This window comes from Pan troglodytes, chromosome 5 (assembly GCF_028858775.2).
Source record: "Pan troglodytes isolate AG18354 chromosome 5, NHGRI_mPanTro3-v2.0_pri, whole genome shotgun sequence".
NCBI lineage: Eukaryota > Metazoa > Chordata > Mammalia > Primates > Hominidae > Pan > Pan troglodytes.
In genome coordinates, this window is record NC_072403.2 from 142,155,825 (window position 1) to 142,177,348 (window position 21,524).

General features: G+C 38.6%; 1 protein-coding gene across 2 annotated transcripts in view; it reads left to right on the plus strand.

Annotated features, from left to right (window-relative positions):
• Positions 1 to 1,090: 1,090 nt before the first annotated feature.
• The window catches only part of TMEM200A (transmembrane protein 200A), a 182,893-nt gene continuing 162,459 nt past the window's right edge, over positions 1,091 to 21,524 (plus strand). Inside the window, exons 1-2 of one of the 2 annotated variants that reach the window (XR_010158195.1) lie at positions 1,091 to 1,600; positions 11,726 to 14,642. The gene's annotated coding sequence lies outside the window, so the exon portion shown is untranslated. Of the gene's footprint in view, positions 1,601 to 11,725; positions 14,643 to 21,524 lie in introns of those variants that run through there. The other variant, XM_063813456.1, reaches the window with a different exon arrangement.

Consider the following 21,524-nt stretch of genomic DNA (forward strand, 5'->3'; position numbering starts at 1 on the left):
GCATCTGCATCTGGTGAGAGGGCCTGAGGCTCCTTCCACTCACTGTAGAGGGCAAAGGGGAGCTGATGTGTGCAGTGATCACATGGTGAGAGAGAAAGCAAGAGCGTGGAGCCCTTTTTAACAATCAGTTCTCTTGGGAATGAATGCAGTGAGAACTCACTCACCTGAGTGAGGATACTAATTTTTCATGAGTGAACAGCCTCCATGATCCAAACATCTCCCATTAGGCCCCATCTTCAACATTGGGAATAAAATTTCAGCATGAGGTTTGGAAGGGACAAACATCCAAACCATAGAAACATATAAATGATCAAAAGATACAGTGAATAGAAACAGGCCCTTTACCATTGTCTCAGTACCTGATTTAGAGGAAAAGGCCTGCCAGGTCAGAGGAGCACAAAACCTGGACTCAATGTATTTTGTTTAACAAAACTTTTTATTTTGAGATAACTGTGCACTCATGTGCAAAGTTATAGGAAATAACACAGAGAGAGCCTGCCTATCCTTTACCTAGATTCCTCTAGTGATAACATCTCACAAAACTTTAGTACAATGCTAAAAACAAGATATTGACATTAACTTAATCCACTGAAATTGTTCAATTTTTTTTTTGTTTTACTTGTGCTCATTTGTGTGCTGCATTTAGTTCTCTGCAATTTTATCACATGTTTCAGGTATCTACCACAGTCAAGATAAGAACAAGTACATCATCACAAGGATTCTTCAGTTTTTTGTCCATTTTCTAATTAGTCTTTTGAACTATTGAGTTCTTAGAGTCCTTTCTATATCACAGATACAGTCACATACTGCATAATAATGTTTTGTTCAACAATGGACTACATATAGTGAGAGAATAGAGACAGAACCTCTCATATTGTTTTATACTCAGAAAAGGAAAGAGAAGTGAAACTAAAGGCAGGTAGCCCGGTGCCTAGGAACCAGACCCAAAACCAAGGAACGAGACCTGAAACCAGGCCTGGGCCTGCCTGACCTAAGCCTCGTGGTTAAAATTCAACCCCAGACCTAGCAACTGATGTTATCTATAGATTCCAGACATTGTATAGAAAGACATTGTGAAACTTCCTGGTCTGTCCTGTTTCACTCTGACCACCAGTGCATGCAGCCCCTGTCGCATACCTCTTGCTTGCTCAATTGATCACGACCCTCTCTCACGGGCCCCCATAGAGTTGTGAGCCCTTAAAAGGGACAGGAATTGCTCACTTGGGGAGCTTGGCTCTTGAGACAGGAGTCTTGCTGATGCTCCTGTCTGAATAAACCCCTTCCTTCTTTAACTCAGTGTCTGAGGAGTTTTGTCTGCAGCTGGCCCTGCTACATTTCTTCGTTCCCTGACCAGGAAGCAAGGTGATTGGCGGATGGTCGAGGCAGCTCCTTAGGTGACTTAAGCCTGCCCTGTGGAACATCCCTGCAGGGGACTTCAACCAGCCCAAGCCATGCGGATCCTGAGAGCACTCCCGGGTAGGCATTTGCCCCAGTGAGACGCCTCACCAGAGCAGTGTGTGGCAGCTCCCCATGGAGGATCAACGCAGTGGCTGAACACCGGGAAGGAACTGGTACTTGGAGTCCGGACATCTGAAACTTGGTAAGACTAGTCTTTGGAACTTGCCTACTCTGTTTGAGTGGAAGCATGGCCTGAGGACCCACGGCGTGCCTTTATCAGCACTTTGGTTTGGTTTTGGTTTTAGTTTTGACTTGGTTTGAATTGCTTGACAGGACCGGTCTTGGGAACTTGCCCACTCCATTTGAGTGGAAGTGTGGCCTGATCACCCACGGCGTGCCTTTATCAGCACTTTGGTTTTGGTTTTGGTTTTGACTTGGTTTGAATTGCTTGACAGGACCGGTCTTGGGAACTTGCCTACTCCATTTGAGTGGAAGCGTGGCCTGATCACCCACGGCATGCCTTTATCGGCACTTTTTGGTTTTGGTTTTGACTTGGTTTGAATTGCTTGACAGGACCGGTCTTGGGAACTTGCCTACTCCATTTGAGTGGAAGCGTGGCCTGATCACCCACGGCGTGCCTTTATCGGCACTTTGGTTTTGGTTTTGACTTGGTTTGAATTGCTTGACAGGACGGTCTTGGGAACTTGCCTACTCCATTTGAGTGGAAGCATGGCCTGATCACCCACGGTGTGCCTGTACCAGCACTTTGGTTTTTGTTTTTGACTTGACTTGGATTGCTTGATACTTTGGTTTTGATTTCTGGATACTCTGATTTTGGTTTTGATTTTGATTTGGTGTAAACTGCAAAAGTGTGTGTGTGCCCTTTTTACCCATTCTTTGTTTTGTGGTGTGTGTGTGGTGTGAGCGTGGTGTTTTGTCTCGAAGAAGCATGGGTCAGGCACAAATAAGCCCACCCTACTAGGAACTATGTTGAAAAATTTCAAAAAAGGATTTAAAGGAGACTATGGAGTACTATGACACCAGGAAAACTTAAAACTTTGTGTAAAATAGACCAGCCAGCATTAGAGGTGGGTTGGCCATCAGAAGGAAGCCTGGACAGGTCCCTTGTTTCAAAGGTATGGCACAAGGTAACCCTGTAAATCCCGGGCACCCAGACCAGTTCCCGTACATAGACACTTGGTTACAGCTGGTTTTAGATCTCTCCACAGTGGTTCAAAGAACTGCATTATAAGCCAGGCAGAGAGAGACAGAGAGGAGAGAGAGGCAGAGAAAGAGAGGAAGAGACAGAGCCAAAAGGAAAGTCAAAGAGAGAAAGACAAAGTCAAAGAGAGATATATACAAGTAGTTAAGAAAAAAAAAAAACGGTGTACCCTATTCCTTTAAAAGCCAAGGTAAATTTAAAACCTGTAATTGATAATTGAAGGTATTCTCCGTAAGCCTATAACACTCCAATACCACTTTGTTGTCAGTGTAAACAAGGGCATATCTCGAAAACACTGAGGCCTTCCTATCAAAAATCCTTGACCCAGTAACCTGTGGATGGCCCAAATGCATTCAATTTTTAGTGGCAACTGCTTTGCTAACAGAAAAAAAGTAAAAAAAAAAAAAAACTTTTAGAGGAAACCTCATTGTGAGCACACCTCACTAGTTCAGTTCAGAACTATCCTAAATCAAAAAGGCAAAAAAGTAGCTTACTAACTCAAAAATCTTAAAATATGGGGCTATTCTGTTAGAAAAAAAAAAAAAAGGAAATTCCCTTAACCCAGCAGGTTTCCTAACAAGGGATTTAAATCTTAATTACCATACAAAGGTCCGACCAGACCTAAGAGGAACTCCCTTCAGGACAGGATGATGGATGGTTCCTCCCGGGTAATTGAAAAAAAAAAAAGGTTATAAAAGGAAATTCATGCAAGAAATGTTGTATAATTTAAAAGTAATTAGGCCTCCTAAATGTAAAACTATTAAAGAAACAGTTTATGTGCAAGGTATATAAAGAAATTAAAATATACTTCTAGTAGTAAGAATTATAAGGAGCCATAAGAATGTAAAGTTTTACCTGCATTAAAAGGTTATAAATATGTATATTTTGTTTTAAAGGTTTAATCAAGTTTTCAAATGTTAATTGAAAAAAAATTCTGTGTGTAGACATTGGCCAAAGTTAAAGAGGTATCATCCAGTTTTTCTGTAAACTGGACAATAAAATAAAAGCATAACAGGTTTTCCTTAAAACACAAACCTGCTCTTTAGCAAAAATTATAAAAGGTTAAAAAGAATCTATAAAATCTTACCTTATAGTCAAATATTAAAAATTGGATAAATATGTCTACAAGGCTTTATTAAAATTAGGTTTAACATTAATAACACACTAATATAAATGTAAAATTTAACTTATCTGGTATAAAAATCATACAGGAAGCATTGTTAAATGTAAAATGGTATTTGGCTTTCTTTGGTTTAAAACCTAATAAAAATAGGTGCTAAAGGAAATTTCTCAGTAAAAAAGCACTAACGACTATAAAGTCCACTGCCAAGGTCCCCACATTTAAAACAAAAGATCAATTTCTTAAAAATTATATACTTTGTTTATCTTCCACTTTCCTTTCCCTCAAAAACTAAAAGTCTTTTAGCACTTGTACCACCCCTAGAATTTCCGATAAACCAGAGCCAGCCTGAAGATCACGTTCTCGTCAAAAGGTGGAAAGAAGAAAAACTCGAGCCAGCCTCGGAAGGACCCTACCTTGTGCTGCTAACCACCAAGAATGCTGTTCATACAGCAAAAAAGGATAGACTCATCATGCCCGACTCAAGAAAGCGCCACCCCCTCCAGAGTCGTGGGCCATAGTCCCAGGGGAAAACCCTACCAAACTAAAGCTAAGAAAAATTTAACTCGTTTCATCTACGCTATTACTCTTTCTTCTTTCCTCTTTCTATTGCTGACCATCTAGTTATTAACATAACCAAGTCAATTTCGCCTCAAACTATTGCATCTAATGCTTGCCTTGTGGAGACTTGCCAAGTCAAAGACAGCTTTCTACTTCAGAAAAGTACTTCTGTTCCTCCTGACTCTCCTTAGACTGGGCATTAGTAAACTAGGACCATTTAATCCAGGGAGATTTCGATAAAGACCCCAGTGCCAACCAGGAGTCTTGCCCCCTGATGTAGAGCTTTCATGCCATAGTTGGTCCAACATTCTGTGGACCACTAAAGAGCAAGGATGGACTGCCCCAACCAGTTTTTGTAATTTCCTAAAATCATACATTCATTTTACTAGAGGATCATGGAAGTTAAAGACTTACAACAAACTTTAGCAATTAAGACAGGATACCAAGATGCAAATGCCTGGTTAAAATGGATCAAATATTCCATCTGCACGTTAAACAAAAGCAATTGTTATGCTTGTGCACATGGCAGGCCAGAGGCCCAGATTGTCCCCCTCCCACTAAGGTGGTCCTCCAGTCGACCAGGCATAGGCTGCATGGTAGCTCTTTTCCCGTATTCTACAGCCTGGAGTAATAAGTCATGCCAAGCTCTCTGTGCTCTATCCCGAAGTCCGGCACCCTGCGGTTCAGCCCCCAAGGGCCATCCAGCTTCCATCTCCCAACACTAAGTTCACTTCATGTCTCTCATGACAGGGAGGAAACAGCATTCCTTGGAGACCTGAAGGGATGTGATGAGTTTAAGAATTTTCAAGAGCTTATCAATCAGTCAGCCCTTGTTCATCCCCGAGTGGATGTGTGGTGGTATTGTGGTGGACCTTTACTGGGCACTCTGCCAAATAACTAGAGTGGCACTTGTGCTTTAGTCCATTTGGCTGTCCCTTTTACCCTGGCATTTCATCAACCAGAGGTAGAAAAAATAAGACATCATAAAGCGGGAGAAGCCCCTTATGGGTCTTTCAACTCTCACATCTATTTAGATGCAATTGGAGCCCTGCAAGGAATACCAGATCAATTTAAAGCTTGAAATCAAATAGCTACAGGATTTAAGTCAATATTTTAGTGGGTGACAGTTAATAAAAATGTAGATTAGATAAACTACATCTATTACAACCAACAGCAACAAGCTTTTCATGAGTTAAAAGAAAAACTCATGTCGGCCTCAGTCCTGGGGCTACCTGACCTGACAAAACCCTTTACACCCTATGTGTCAGAAAAAAAAAAAATGGCAGTTGGAGTTTTAACCCAGACTGTACGGCCCTGGCAAAGGCCAGTGGCCTATCTCTCAAAACAACTAGATGGGGTTTCCAAAGGCTGGCCCCCATGTCTAAGGGCCCTGGCAGCAATGGCCTTGTTAGCACAAGAAGCAGATAAGCTAACTCTTAGGCAAAACCTAAACAAAAAGTACCCCCATGCTGTGGTGACTTTAATAAATACCAAAGGACATCATTAGCTAATGAATGCTAGACTAACTAGATATCAAAGCTTGATCTATGAAAATCCCCGCATAACCATTGAAGTTTACAACACCCTAAACCCCGCCACCTTGCTCCCGGTATCAGAGAGCCCAGTTGAACATAACTGTGTAGAGGTATTGGACTCAGTTTATTCTAGTGGGCCCAACCTCCAAACCATCCTTAAACAGCAGTAGACTGAGAGCTGTACGTGGATGGGAGCAGCTTCGCCAACCGCTGCAAAGTGGCTCTGAAGAAGATAACAAGCCTTGCTTCAGTCACACCTGGAAGCTGACTGGTCCATGCACGGCCGAAGCATGAGGAAACTCATCAAGGGACTCATTTTCCTTAAAAACTGGACTTGTACAGTAAGGACTTCAACTGACCTAACTCAGACTGAGGGCTGTTCCCAGTGTATACATCAAGTCACTGACGTAGGACAAAAAGTTGCTATGGTCCTATTATTTTACAGTTATTATAAGTGTACTGGAACCCTAAAAAGAACTTGTTTGTATAATGTTACTCTATACAAGGTATGTAGCCCAGGAAATGACCAACCTAATGTGTGTTATGACCCATCTGAGCCTCCCATGACCACAGTTTTTAAAATAAGATTAAGAACTGAAGACTGGTGGGGGCTCATAAACGATATGAGTAAAGTGTTAGCCAAAACAGAAAAAAAAGAGGTGCCCAAACGAGTCACCTTGAAATTTGATGCCTGTGCTGTCATTAATAATAGTAAGTTAGAAATAGGATGTGGTTCTCTTAATTAAGAAAGAGGCTGTATGGCAGAAAATAAGTACGTTTATCATAAATTAAGACTGTGTAAAAATAAATGTGGATACTGGTCTCATGTCATTTAGGCTACTTGGATTAAAAAAATGAAAAAATCGTGTCCACCTTCAGCAAGGGAAAAGTGGCCCTTCCTGTACCAGTGGTCAATGTAACCCCTTAGAACTAGTAATAACCAACCCCCTTAATCCTCGCTAGAAAAAAGGGGAACGTGTAACCCTAGAAATTGATGGAGCTGAAATGGATCTTCAAGTAAATATCGTGGTTTGAGGAAAAGATTATAAACGCTCTCCTGAGCCATTATTTCAAAACTTCTATGATGAACTGAATGTGCCAGTACCAGAAATTCCAGGAAAAACAAGAAATTTGTTTTTGCAATTAGCTGAGCATATAGCCCAGTCTCTCAATGTCACTTCATGTTATGTATGTGGAGGAACTGTAATAGGAGATCAATGGCCATAGGAAGCCCAAGAATTTGTACCTATAGACCCAGTTCCTGATGAATTCCCGGCTCAAAAAAAATCACCCTGATAGCTTGTAGGTCCTAAAAGCCTCAATCATTAGACAATACTGTATAGCAAGAGTAGGGAAGGACTTCACCCTTCCTGTAGGAAGACTCAGCTGCCTTAGGCAAAAACTGTACAATAGTATTACAAAAACAGCCACCTAGTGGAGTTCAAACCATACTAAAAAAAATCCATTTAGTAAATTCCCAAAGTTGCAAACCGTGTAGATCCTCCCAGAGTCCCACCGGGACTGGACAGCCCCCACTGGATTATACGGGATATGTAGGCATAGACCTTATGCCAAATTACCTGACCAGTAGGCAGGTAGTTGTGTTATTGGAATTATTAAACCATCTTTCTTCCTACTGCCCGTAAAAACAGGCGAACTCCTAGGCTTCCCTGCCTATGCTTCTCGCGAAAAGCGAAGCATAGCCATAGGTGATTGGAAAGATGATGAATGGCCTCCTGAGAGAATTATACGATATTATAGGCCTGCCACTTGGGCACAAGATGGCTCATGAGGATACCAGACCCCCATTTACATGCTCAACCAAATCATATTGTTGCAAGCTGTTTTAGAAATCATCACTAATAAAACCGGTCAAGCCTTGACTATTCTAGCCCGGCGAGAAACTCAGACGAGGAATGCTATCTATCAAAATAGACTAGCTCTCGACTACTTGCTAGTGGCTGAAGGAGGGGTTTGTGGAAAATTTAACCTTACTAATTGCTGTCTACACATAGATGATCGGGGCAAGTAGTTAAAGACATAGTTAAAGATATAACAAAACTGGCACATGTGCCCGTGCAAGTGTGGCATGGATTTGATCCTGGGGCCATGTTTGGAAATTGGTTCCCAGCACTAGGAGGATTTAAAACCCTTATAATAGGAGTTATAATAGTAATAGGAACCTGCTTACTGCTCCCTTGTTTGCTACCCGTACTTCTTCAAAAGATAAAAAGCTTCATCGCTACCTTAGTTCACCAAAATGCTTCAGCACAAGTGTACCATATGAATCATTATCAATCTATTGCACAGGAAGACGTAAGTAGTGAAAATAAGAGTGAGAACTGCCACTAATAAAAAGTGAGAGTCTCAAAGTGGGGAAATGAGAGAAGAGAGACAGACCCTCTCATACTGTTTTATATTGTTTTATACTCAGAAAAGGAAAGAGAAGCAAAACTGAAGGCAGGTAGCCCGGCACCTAGGAACCAGACCCAAAACCAAGGAACCAGACCTAAAACCAGGCCTGGGCCTGCCTGACCTAAGCCTGGTAGTTAAAATTTGACCCCTGACCTAGCAAGTGACGTTATCTACAGATTCCAGACATTGTATAGAAAGACATTGTGAAACTTCCTGGTCTGTTCTGTTTCACTCTGACCACCAGTGCATGCAGCCCCTGTCACTTACGCCCTGCTTGCTCAATCGATCACGACCCTCTCACACGGAGCCCCATAGAGTTGTGAACGAGCTCGGCTCTTGAGACAGGAGTCTTGCCGACGCTCCCAGCCGAATAAACCCCTTCCTTCTTTAACTCCATGTCTGAGGAGTTTTGTCTGTGGCTCATCCTGCTACAAAAGCATGGTGGTCCCATTAAATTACAATGAAGCAGAAAAATTCCTATCATGTAGTGACATTGTAACCATCATAATTTCATAGCACAATGCATAACTCACGTTTGTGGTGATGCTGGTGTAAACAAATCTATTGTGCTTTCAGTCCTGTAAAGACATTGATGATCCCAGCCCTGTGGAAGCCTAGGCTGCTGTGTGTGTTTGTGTCTTAGTTTTTAACAAAAAGTAAAATATAAAAATAAAAAAATTTTAAAAATCGAAAAAAGTTTACAGACTAAGGATACAAGAAAGAAAATATTTTTATACATCTATACAATGTGTTTATATTTTAATCTAAGTGTTACTACAAAGGAGTACAAAAATTTTGAAACATGAGAGAACCTATAAGGTAAAAAAGTTATAGTAAGCTAAGGTTAATATATTGTTGAAGAAAGAAATGCTTTTAAAAATAATTTTAGTGTAGCCTAAGTGTACAGGTTTATAAAATTTATAGTAGTGTACGATAATGCCCTAGGCCTTCATATTCACTCACCATTCACTCACCCACTCATACAGAGCAACTTCTAGCCTTGCAAGCACCAGTTAGGGTAAGTGTCCTATATAGATGCACCACTTTTTGATGTTTATACCATATTTTTACCATACTTTTTCTGTTTAGATACATACTTACCATTGTGTTACAATTGCTGATAATATTCAGTATAGTAACGTGTTGTAAAGGTTTGTAGCCTAACAGCAATAGGCTATCCCATATAGCCTAGGTGTGTAGTAGGCTATACCATCTAGGCTTGTGTAAGTGCACTCTATGATGTTCACACAATGACAAAACCACCTAAAGACACATTTCTGAGAACGTATCTCTGCCATTAAATGATGCATGGCTGTACTATTCCTTTGTCAGATATGTGATTTTCCCAATATTTCTACTACACTGTAACTTGCCTTTTTATCCTCTTAATAAGATATTTTGCTCAGCAAAAGTTTTAAATTTACATGAAGTTCCATTTATCATTTTTTCCCCTTTATGGATTATGCTTTTGATGTCAGGTCTGAGGATTATTTGCCTAGCCCTAGGTCCCGAAGTTTTACTCCTTTTCTTATTCTTAAATTCTTATACTCTTACCTTTAAGTCCGTGATCCATTATTGAATTAATTTTTGTATAAGGTGTGAAGTTTAGGTTGAGGTTCTTTTATTTTTTTGCCTATATACGTTCAATTGCTCCAGCACCATTTGTTGCAAAGGCTTTCCTTTCTCCATTGAATAACGCTTTGCTTTTTGTCAAAAATCATTGGGTATATTCATGGGCATATTTCTAGGTTCTCTATTCTTTTTGAAATGTTTGGTAGAATAATCAAGTGAAACCATTTGGGGCTGGATATTCTTTTTTAGAGGGTTTTAAAAATATGACTTCAATTTCTTTCATGGTTATGGGACTACTCAGATTATCTATTTCATCTTGGTTTTATTTCAGTAGTTTGTGATTTTTGAGAATTTAGTCAATTTCTTCTAAGTTGTTGAATTTATGAACATAAAGTTGTTTGTAGTATTTTCTTACTATCCCTTTAATGGCTAAAGGATTGGTAGTAATATCCCTGGTTTCCATTCTGATATTGGTAATATGTGTCTTCTCTCTTTTTCTTTTTGTCAGTCTTCCTAGAGGTTTATCAATTTTATTGATTTTTTCAAAGAAACAGCACTTTTTTTCATTGACTTTCTCTATTGTGTCCTTTTCATTTTAAATGATTTCTGTTCTTAACACTATTATATCCTTCCTTCTGCTTGCTTTGGGTTTATTTTACTCCTCTTTTTCTACTTTATTCAGGTGGCAACACTTACTGTTTATCTGAGGTCTTTCCTCAGTCTAAGAACTTAGTGGTACAGGCTTCCTTACCAGGGTTGCTTTAGCAGTATGTCACATATTTTCTAATTTCTATTGTCATTCCTTCTTTGATCCGCGGACTATTTGGAAGTGTGTTGCTTAATTATCAAACATCTGAACATTTTCTAGTTCTCTTTCTGTTATTGGTTCTCATTTTAATTTCATTGTGGTCAGAATGCAAACTCTGCATGATTTCAACCCTCCACAATCATAATTATAGAATTTTTAAGGCTGTGGAAATTCTTTTTTGAGACAGAGTGTGACAGTGTGTCACTCTGTTGCCCAGGCTGGAGTGCAGTGACATGATCTCAGCTCACTGAAACTTCTGCCTCCCAGGTTCAAGTGAGTTTTGTGCCTCAGCCTCCAGAGTAGCTGGGACTACAGGTGTGTGCCACCAGGCCCTGGCTAACTTTTGTATTTTTAGTAGAGATGGGGTTTCACCATGTTGGCCAGGCTGGTCTCAAACTCCTGGCCTCAAGAGATTTGCCCGCCTCAGCCTCCCAAAGTGCTGGGATTACGGGCTTGCACCCCTGCGTCAGGCCAGGATGTCTTAGTAGTCCACATGAAACTATGACTCAAACATGTAGGTTAGCTCCATATCTTGTGATGTTTTCTAGGACGTCATTGGCCTGAAGCAACCTTCTCTTTCTGTTTCAGCTTCAGCACCCTTTCCTGGGACTTCAGGTAAAAGGGTTAAACAAGCAATAATTTGCCTAAGTAGTTAAACCTAAACCAAAATTTCTCACTTACAAATATAAACCATGCATAGTCTAAACATCACTTTTTCAGAAATTAACCTCCCCAGAATATTTTCATGTGGCCCGCATATGGTCTTACAGATACGTGAAGACATAGATCTATTTTATTGATTTTGATAGCTCTAAAATATCCCATTGTATGAATAAATAATTTGTTTAGCCAGTCTTTTACTCATGGATTTTAAGATAATATTAGGGTATTTTTTGTTGTTATAAATAATACTGCAGGAAACACTTACATACATATTTCTTAAAGTATCTGTATGAATATATCTGTGGAAAATTCTTAAAAGTGAAATTCCTAGTTCAAAGGATGTGCACATTTTAAATATTGGCAGATACTGCCAAATTGCCTTCAAAAGAATTTGTACCCCATCTTGGTTTTTTTTTTTTTTTTTTCCTTAGGGTCTCACTCTGTTGCTCAGGCTGAAGTGCACTGTGGCGCCATCTCGGTTCACTGCAACCTCCACCTCCTGGGCTCAAGCAATTCTCCTGCCTTCGCCTCCCAAGTAGCTGGGACTACAGGAGCACCACACCATACTTGGCTAGTTTTTGGATTTTTTGTAGAGACAGGGTTTCGCCATGTTGCCCAGGTTGGTCTGGAACTCCTAAGCTCAAGCAATGCACCTGCCTCAGCCTCTCAAAGTGCTGGGAGTGCAAGAATGAGCCACTGCACAAACCTCTTGTCAGCAATCTATAAGAATTTCTGTTTCCCCTCAACTTCCCTATCCCTGTGTACTATCAAGCTATTTGATGCTTACAAATTTGATTGGGTTAAAATGTTTTCTCATTGTGATTTTTATTAGCATTTTTAAGATTGTGAATGAGCATCTTTTCTTACCTTTTTAAGATTTTCTTATGTTTATTTCCTTTGTCCATAATCTATCCACTGTTTTTTAAATTGTTGATTTGTAAATACTCTTTATATATTTAGAAAATAATATTTTGTTGGTCATATGTGTTGCAAATATGGTTTCACAGTTTTTGTTATTTGCGTTTGACTTTCTTGTTTTCTTTCTCCCTCAGCAGATTTTACATAGGCAAATATATCCATTGTATTAGTCTGTTTTCACTCTGCTAATAAAGACATATCGAGACTGGGTAATTAATAAAGGAAAGAGGTTTAATGGACTCACAGTTCCACATGGCTGAGGAGGCCTCATATTCGTGGCAGAAGATGAAGGAAGAGCTAACGAACATCTTACATGGTGGCAGGCAAGAGCGTGTGCAGGGGAACTCTCATTTATAAAACCATCAGATCTCATGAGACTTATTCACTATCATGAGAACAGCATGGGAAAGACCCGTCCCCATGATTCAATTACCTCCCACTGGGTCCCTCCCATGACATGTGGGGATTATTACAATTCAAGGTAAGATTTGGGTGGGGACACAGCCAAACCATCATCATCATCCATCTTTTAATTTGCAGTTTATTGAGTTTTATGTTTGGCCTTAAAAGGTCTTATCTTTTCCAAGATTATAAATAATACTCTTATATTGTTACGTTTAAAGTTTTGATTCCCTTGTAAGTTATTTTTGTGAAAAGAGTAAAGGAAACATCCAGTTATATTTATTTTTCAAATGGCTGACCATTATCCCATCTCCATTTATTTAATAATCCCTTTTTCTCTGTTTTGAAATGCTATCTTTACTGACATGTATTCCTGTATAAGGGTTTGTCAGTCTTTATTAAATGAATTGAATTCAAGCATGGCTAAAATCAATTACTTTTTCATGGTTGTCTTAGGACCTGGGATCAGATTGGGACAGTCAGTATCTAACTTATTTATCTATTTATTATTTTAAATTATTTCACAACTAAGTCTTTACAGTGTTCTAAACAGCCACCTCCCCCAAAATAGGTCCAATACTTCTGATGTATATAAACAATGAGGAAATAACTAGAGAGCTAGGAATACATTCCCTTAAAATACCAGGAGGATTAATTGGCTAGTGATGAGATAATAAATCTCCAACTGATAATTAAATATTATTGTTCTTTGTGGAAATATGAAGTAATTGCATGCAAGGTGGGATTAGTTTTTATTGCTTTAGTTGGTGTACAACATTGAATCTCAACTTTTCAAATTTTTATTTTATTTTATTTGATATGAAGTCTTGCTATGTTGCCCAGGCTGGTCTCAAGTACTTGGGTTTAAGTGATCCTCCCAGCTCAGCTTCCCAAGTAGCTGGGATTCCTGGGACGTGCCACCATAATTAGGTAGATGTGAACTTTTATCGATGGCCTACTCATTTATCGTAGATTGGGAAGACCAGAATGACTGGAATCTATAGGAAAACTTCAACAGACTAGTAGACACAGATTTTAGCATCCTCATCCTCAGATATCATAGACACTTGGAGTTTTTTTATTTATTTGGTTTATAGTATTGTTCAAGTGTGCTGTTTCTTTATTGTTTTTTTATGTTGGGGTATTGAAGTTTTTTTTTTTTAATTTTATTTCTCTGACACTGGCTCTGAGGTGACATGAAGCTTTTTATTATTATTGTATTTTTGCTCATTTCTCTTTTTAGTTCCCTTAATATTTGCTTTATATATTTACAAATGATGGTAGGTGCACACATATTTATTATTGTTATATCTTCCTGATGAAGAGAACTTTTATCATTATATAATGTATTTCTTTGTCTTGTGAATAAGGTCTGTTTTGTTTGATAGAAGTATAGCCACCTCTGCTCTCATTTGGTCACTATTTGCACAGAATATCTTTTTCTATCACTTCACTTTTAGCCTATGTGTATCCTTACATCTAAAATGAATCTCTTGTAGACAACATATAGTTGGGTCTCTTAAAATTAACCATTTAATCACTCTATGTCTTTTGATTGGGGACTTTAATCCATTTATATTTAAAGTAATTATTGGTAGAGAAGAACTTACAATTGCCGTTTTGTTGTTTCCTGCTTTGTAGTTCTTTTGTTCTTTTTTCTCCTCTTGATGCTTTTCTTGGCATTTTATTGATTTTTTTTGTAGATATAGTCTTTGTTCTCTTTCTCTTTTTCTTTTTTGTATCTTCTGTATGTATTTTTCTGTGTGGTTACCATAAGGCATATGTAAAATGTTTTATTACTAAAACCATCCATTTTAAGCTGATAACAACTTAGACGTATTAAGTATGCTTTAATTGCATGCAAATATCTGTATACTTTTACTCCCCGCTACACAATTTATATTATTGATGTCGAAATTTGTATCTTTTTATACTGTAACTTCATTAACAAATTTTTGTAAAGTTATTCTTAATATTTTTTGACTTTTAACTTGTGTACTAAAATTAAAATCAATTTACACACCATCATTACAGTATTATTCTGTTTGTTTATATACTTAACTCTACAAGTGAATTTTACACTTTTATATGCTTCTGTGTTGCACTTCAGCATCCTTTTATTTCAAGTTGAATAATTACCTTTAGAATTTTTATAAAGCAGTTCTGATAATAAGGTATTCCCCCAGTTTTCATTTATCTAGGACAATCTTTACCTCTCCATTTCTGAAGAACAGTTTTGCTGGGTATCGTATTCTTGGTAGACAGGATTTGTCTTTCAGTACCTTGACTATATCCTACCACTGTCTCCTGGCTGGTAAGGTTTCTGATAAGAAATCCACTGATAGTCTTATGGAGACTCCTTTGTGCAGAGCAGTTCTCTGAGTGGCCTTGGACCAACCCAGTTCTCTCCCTTTTCTTGCTTATAATTTTCAAGCATAACTATAGAATGTACAGGGAATGCAACATTCTCAGATAGGGAGGGACTGTCTGGAAAATCCCAGGCTCTGTTCTAGTCTTCCAAGAATAGGATGTCCTTCCATGTTTTAGTCAAGTGACATGTGAGTCTGGGGTATAAAGCTTAGGGTGGGCTGCTGTTTTTTAGGGTTCCTCAGCTGCAAGTGGGACACATGTAAATAGGACTCCATCCATCCTTAGGACATATTTTGGGCCAAAGAGATTTTATGTTGAGCTCTACTGGCTTGCAGGAGGGGCTGACACAGGTAAAGTGAAACTGTTTCTCTTTCCCATTTTGAAGGGATTTTTCTCTGTGATGTGTTCATCTGAGCACTGCAACTTCTTAATTGGAATCTGGAGTTCTGATAAAGGCAGTTTGGCCTAAATATCTTTTTTTTGTGTGTGTGTTTCTGTTGAGGAGGGCACAAGAGCTGTGATTTCCTATTCCACTATATTACTGAAGTCCCTCTCCCTTTACATTTGATTGCAATGTCTCTTAAGACTCTTAAACTTAGTCCCTTACAATTCCTACCTTGCTATTTTTTTCTTCATACTATGGACTTTTGGGAACTATCAGGTTAGTCCTTTTTTTGGACCCTTGGCACTCAAAATATAGTCTGCTGACCAGCAGTACTGGCATCAACTGGGATCTTACATGAAATGTAGAATTTCAGGTCTCTAGACCTACTGTATCAAAATATACATTTTGATAAGATTCTTAGGTGAGTTGTATGCCCATTAAATGTGAGAAACACTGCTCATAAATGCCTTAATTCTGTATTTTTCTCTTTGATTCCTTGTGGTGTCATTTATTTATTTATTTTTTCTCCTGTATTTCCTGTAGACAGAAGTTATCTTGATACCAGTAGCTCTCAACTTTGACTGTGAAGACTTACTTGCTGATTTCTTTTGCTTCTTGAATCAGCCTGGGTCCCATTATCAGCATTTTATATTTTATTGACATAATGATAAGCCATATTAAAAAATAGTCAAAAGAGATTTTACCTTTTTACCTTGTCAGCTCTGGGTTTTAAATCTTGACAAAAATACTCAGATAAATCCCAAACAGTTCAGAAATCTATTTGTCTCAACTCCCAGTAGGGCTGAATTACACTGAACTTTGGAGGAATAACAAGTATATATTTAGTTTATAATAACCACTATATAATTTAACTAGAGTACACAGTTAAAGCACAATTGTATATAGCAATCTATTTATGATATAAATTTGAGTTTATTAATTTACCAATACCTCCCTCAACTAATGATATGGGAGAAAAATCATTTATTAATATATTATAATTATTAAATCACCTATTTGGTCTTGATTCAAATTTTTATTTTCCTGATCTTCAAGTCTTGCCCTCCTCTTCCCTGAACATTACATTATTTTCTTCTTTGTGTATCATATTCTTTTTATTATTTACATTTACAATCCATATCAGTATGGTTGTGTTCTTATTTTAAAACGTTTTCTCCCCCTCTAACTCTTTGATTATGACCTTGCTCGGACATCTTTTAAGTATTGTAGTAGGCTGGATAATGGCCCTGCAAGGATGTTCACATTCTAATACCTAGAATCTATGAATATGTTGCCTTACATGATGGAAGGAACTTTGAAGAAATAATTAAGGATTTTGAGAAGGGGAAAATTTTCCTGGATGATCTAGGTGGGCTTAATGTAATTACAGGGTCCTTATAACAGGGAAACAGGAGGTTCAGAGAGAAGACAGAAACAGGAGTTGGAATTATGTACTTTGAAAATAGAAGGAGGGGCCATAAACCAAAGAAAGTATGTGGCCTTTAGAAGAGAGAAAGTAAGGAAACAGATTCTCCCCTAGAATCTACAGAAGGAACTCAGGCCTAATGATGCCTTGATTTTAGCTCAGAAAAACTCTGATTCCAGAGTTCTGACTTTCTGAACAGTAAGATAATAAATTGGTTAAATAATCATTTTAAGGCCTTATCATTGTGGTAATGAATTATAGCAGGAATAGGAAACTAGTACAAGTATAAAGCTTTAATCAGTTTACTAATTTTAGTTTCTAATACTTTTCTGCAAGAATAAACAAGAATGTATAGGTAAGTAAAGAGTGGGTGGAATAATATGAGTCTCTCATAACAGATATTAAGCATATTAAAAATATTATAAAGCTATAATAATTAAAGAAGTGTGTTATTTAAACAAGTATGGACACATGTATCATGAAAGCAGAATAAGTAACACAGAGTAAGAACCTATGTATGTATATACACTTACATTATAATAAAGGTATAATTCCCTAATGGGTTCTTCTTGCCCACTGCCCAAATAAAACCAATTCACTGAGACTGCAAGATTGCAGTAGAGAAAGAGTTTAATTAATGCAGGGTTAGCCAAGTGGAAGACAGGAATTCATTACTCATATCAGCTTCCCTGAGAACTCCAAGGCTGGGTTTTTATGGATAATATCATGGGTAGAAGGCTAGGGAATGGGTGCTGCTGATTGGTTGGAAATGAAAATAGGGGTGTGGAAAATGGTTCTCGTGTGCTGAGTCAGCCTCAGGGTGGGGGCCACAGGACTGGTTAAGTCATGAAGCACAGGTCCAAGTAGAGCCAGTTGGTCACCAGAATGCAAAAGTCAGAAAAACATCTCAAAAGACCAATTGTAGGTTCTAAAATAGTAATGTTATCTATAAAAGCAATTGAGAAAGACAAAAATCTTGTGACTTATGGCCACATGATTCCTGAGAAGTAAGGGATTATAGAGAAGCAAGTTATGAAACAATGGCTTGTTATCATTTAACTCTGCCTACACCTTAGGCATAATTTAGGCCTCTACCATAATCCTTATCTTGTGGCCTTTCATTAGTTTTACACAGACAGTTTCAGTCCTCAAACAAAGAGTGGGTCAGTTTTAGGGTGGGACTATTATCATTCTTGTTTCAAAGTTAAACTATAAACTACATTCCTCCCATGGTTAGCTTGGCTTACACTCAGGAATGAACAAGGACAGCCAGCCTGTAAGGCTAGAAGCAAGATGGAGTCAGCCATGCTAGACTTCTTTTGCTGTTATAATCTTTGCAAAGGCAATTTCAAAGGCAGTGCTTATTGACACTAATTGACCAGCCATGCTCTTCTTTGAACATACCATCTTGTTCTATTAAACATTCATAAATGGTGTACAGTCTACTGGTTCTCCTTTTTCTATTTTTTCTCCTACTTGTTGCTTATATAACTCCTGTTCATCCTTAGGAATAACTTAGGTGTCACTTCTTTCAAGGATCTTTTTATGAATGCCCCAGGTACAGATTGGATGTTCTTCCTTGGTTCTCTGAGGCACAGGCTTGGTTTATAATGTGGTAACAAGCAATCCTCTAATATTAGACATTTTGAAATCACCATTGTAAAATTATAACTGAGACAATGACAGAGATCTGACCTAACCGACTCCTTCTTGCTTCTAACCTCCAAGCTGTCTCTGTTCATTCCTGGGTGTAGGGTGAATTAACTTTGGGAGGAACTTAGCTTATAGTTTATAGTTTGAAACAAAGATGGTAACAGCCCTTTCCCAAAACAAACCTCCTTCTTGCTTGGGGACTAGATTGCCTTTGTAGGACTAACAAAGTAGCCACAAGATTAGAAATTATGGTTTAGGGGCCATGCAGCTGGAAGCTACAAGATTCCGAAACTCCCCAAATTGCTGCTGGGGATAACATCACTATTGTATAACCTAAGAGCAGTGCTTGAGATATTTTGCAGACCCTGCACTTTATGGATCACTTGGCACCACTCAGATTGATAAACTGGTTCATCCAATCTTGTGGGCCCCACCCAGGAACTGATACAGCACAAGTATACAGCTTCGACTCCTTATGATTTCATCTCTGACCTGACCAATCAGCACTCCCAACTCACTGGCCCCACCACTTACCAAATTATCCTTAAAAACTCTGATCCTTGAATACTTGGGGAGTCTGATTTGAGTAATAATAAAACTCCAGTCTCCTACATAGCCAGCTCTGTGTGAATTACTGTTTCTCTATTGCAATTCCCCTGTCTTGATAAATCACCTCTGTCTAGGCAGTGGGCAAGGTGAACCCATTGGGCAGTTACAAATTAACACAATAAAAGAGTATTCCTTATTCATACAATTTCCATTGCAGAGTTGTTTTCTATTCTTCAGAGTTGTTTTCCTACAAATTATGGCTCAGCCATCTAGTTGGCTTCAGTCTTTTAGTGCTGTCAAAATTGAATTGAGATGGCTCAATTCAAGGCCTCCCTACAACTGGCACAGTGGAGGAAGGGTGAAACTGGAAAATAAGGCTTTTCATTACCTCAGTCCAGAAGTGGCATCTTACTTTTGCTTACATTTCACTGGCTTTAACTATTCATATTTTCCTGTACAATAAGGAGCTGAGAGGTTCATTCTTCCATGTGCCTGGAAAGGAAGGAGAACTGGATAGCAGTAAAGCACAATAATGCCTACTGCACGCTCTGACCTTAGCATGAGTGTATCACTTACTGCAGCCTACTGTAGTTACATAGACGGTGGGGAAACAAGAAGTGGTTAGACTCTTTGCAATTCTATCAAATATTTTCCCATGCTAGGGTCAATCTAGTACAAGGGTTAGAGAAGGAACCTTAGAATCAAGTTGGATCTGAATTTAATTCTCAGCTCCACTACTTAACTTACTGTATGACCTTGGCAAGTTATTTCACCATCGTGAGTCTCAGTTTCCTAAATCATAAAATGAGCTTAATAATATCTATCTAATAGTATTATTATAAGATTATATAATTTAATGGATATAAAGTTCCTGTTCCTGGTACTCCACCAGATATGGTTTGGCTGTGTCCCCCACTAAATATCATCTTAAATTGTCATCCTTATAATCCCCATGTGTCATGAGAGGGTCCCAGTGGGAGGTATGTGAATCATGGGGGCGGTTTTCCCCATGCAGTTCTCATGACAGTTAGTGAGTTCTCATGAGGTCTGATCGTTTTATAAGCATCTGGCATTTCCCCTGCTGGCACTCATTCTCTCTCCTGCTACCCTGTAAAGAGGTGCCTTCCTCCATGATTGTAAGTTTCCTGAGGCCTCCCCAGCCATATGGAACTGTGAATCAATTAAACCTTTTTTTTTTTTTTTTTTTTTGAGATGGAGTTTCACTCTTGTTTCTCAGGCTGGAGTGCAATGGTGCACTCTCACTGCAACCTCCACCTCCCAGGTTCAAGCGATTCTCCTGCCTCAGCCTCCCAAAAAGCTGGGATTACAGGTGCCTGCCAGCAGGCCTGGCTAATTTTTGTACGTTTAGTACAGACAGGGTTTCATCATGTTGGCCAGGCTGGTCTCAAACTCCTGACCTCAGGTGACCCACCCACCTCGGCCTCCCAAAGTGATGGGATTACAGGTGTGAGCCATTGTGCCTGGCCTAAATCTCTTTTCTTTATAAATTACCCAGTCTTGGGTATATCTTCATAGCATTGTGAGAAATGGACTAATACACCACCTGACATACAGTAGGAGCTAAATAAAAAGCAGTCTTTATTATTACCTAGTCTTTGAGCTGCACCTCCCAGGGACATTATCTTTGTCTTTCAAATTTTAATTTCTTTCTCCCCTTTGACTCTTATCTTCAGTTGCAAATAATAATTATCTTTCCTAAGTTAAAAATAAAACTGAACCACTCAAAACAAACTAAAACTTTGCTTTAGGCTATTTTTCCATTTCCCTCTTTCTTATCACCAAACTCAAATGTTTGTTTTCTGTTGTGTTGTTTTTCACTAGCTACTTCTACTTTTAAAAGTTCCCATTCACTGCTTGGCTCATCGTAATCTTTGTTTTCCTATTTACTGAAGCTATTCTCTTGCAGCTTATAACCAGCCTCCTCATCACGAAGTTATTAAACTGCACAAGCGTTTCACCTTGCAGGTCTTTCTTGTGGTTTGACATTTAATTATTTTTTTGCCCTTGATAATGGCATGTAATGACATACCTCTTACCCTTCTCACCATTCCCAAACCTTCTTCTTGGTTCAATTTATTTTCCTGTCCCCTCCGGGAGGATCTGCAGAAGGTTCATTTTTTGGCCCTCTTCTCTTCTCTCACATGCCTCCGCTTGGCACTCACATTCCCTCCCAAAGCTTGAAAATATCACCTTTAGACAGGCATCTTCTATGTCTAGCCTCTCCTCTGAACTCTCTTCTAGCTTCCCAATTGCCTAATCAAAATTTCTCAGACTTTTTGTTCCTGCACTCAAATTTACTGTGTCCCACTTCGATTCTGTACCCATTTGGCCATTGTTCATGGTTCTATTTCAGCATGTACACATAGCATCCCATATTATAGTTATTTGGAACATTACATTGCAGTTGTAAACTCCTTGGGACAGGAGTTATCTAAAGATAGTCTTTATCTTCTTGCCTTCCCTCTTTATTTTCATATTAAAATTTAGTAATCATCTATATCACCAT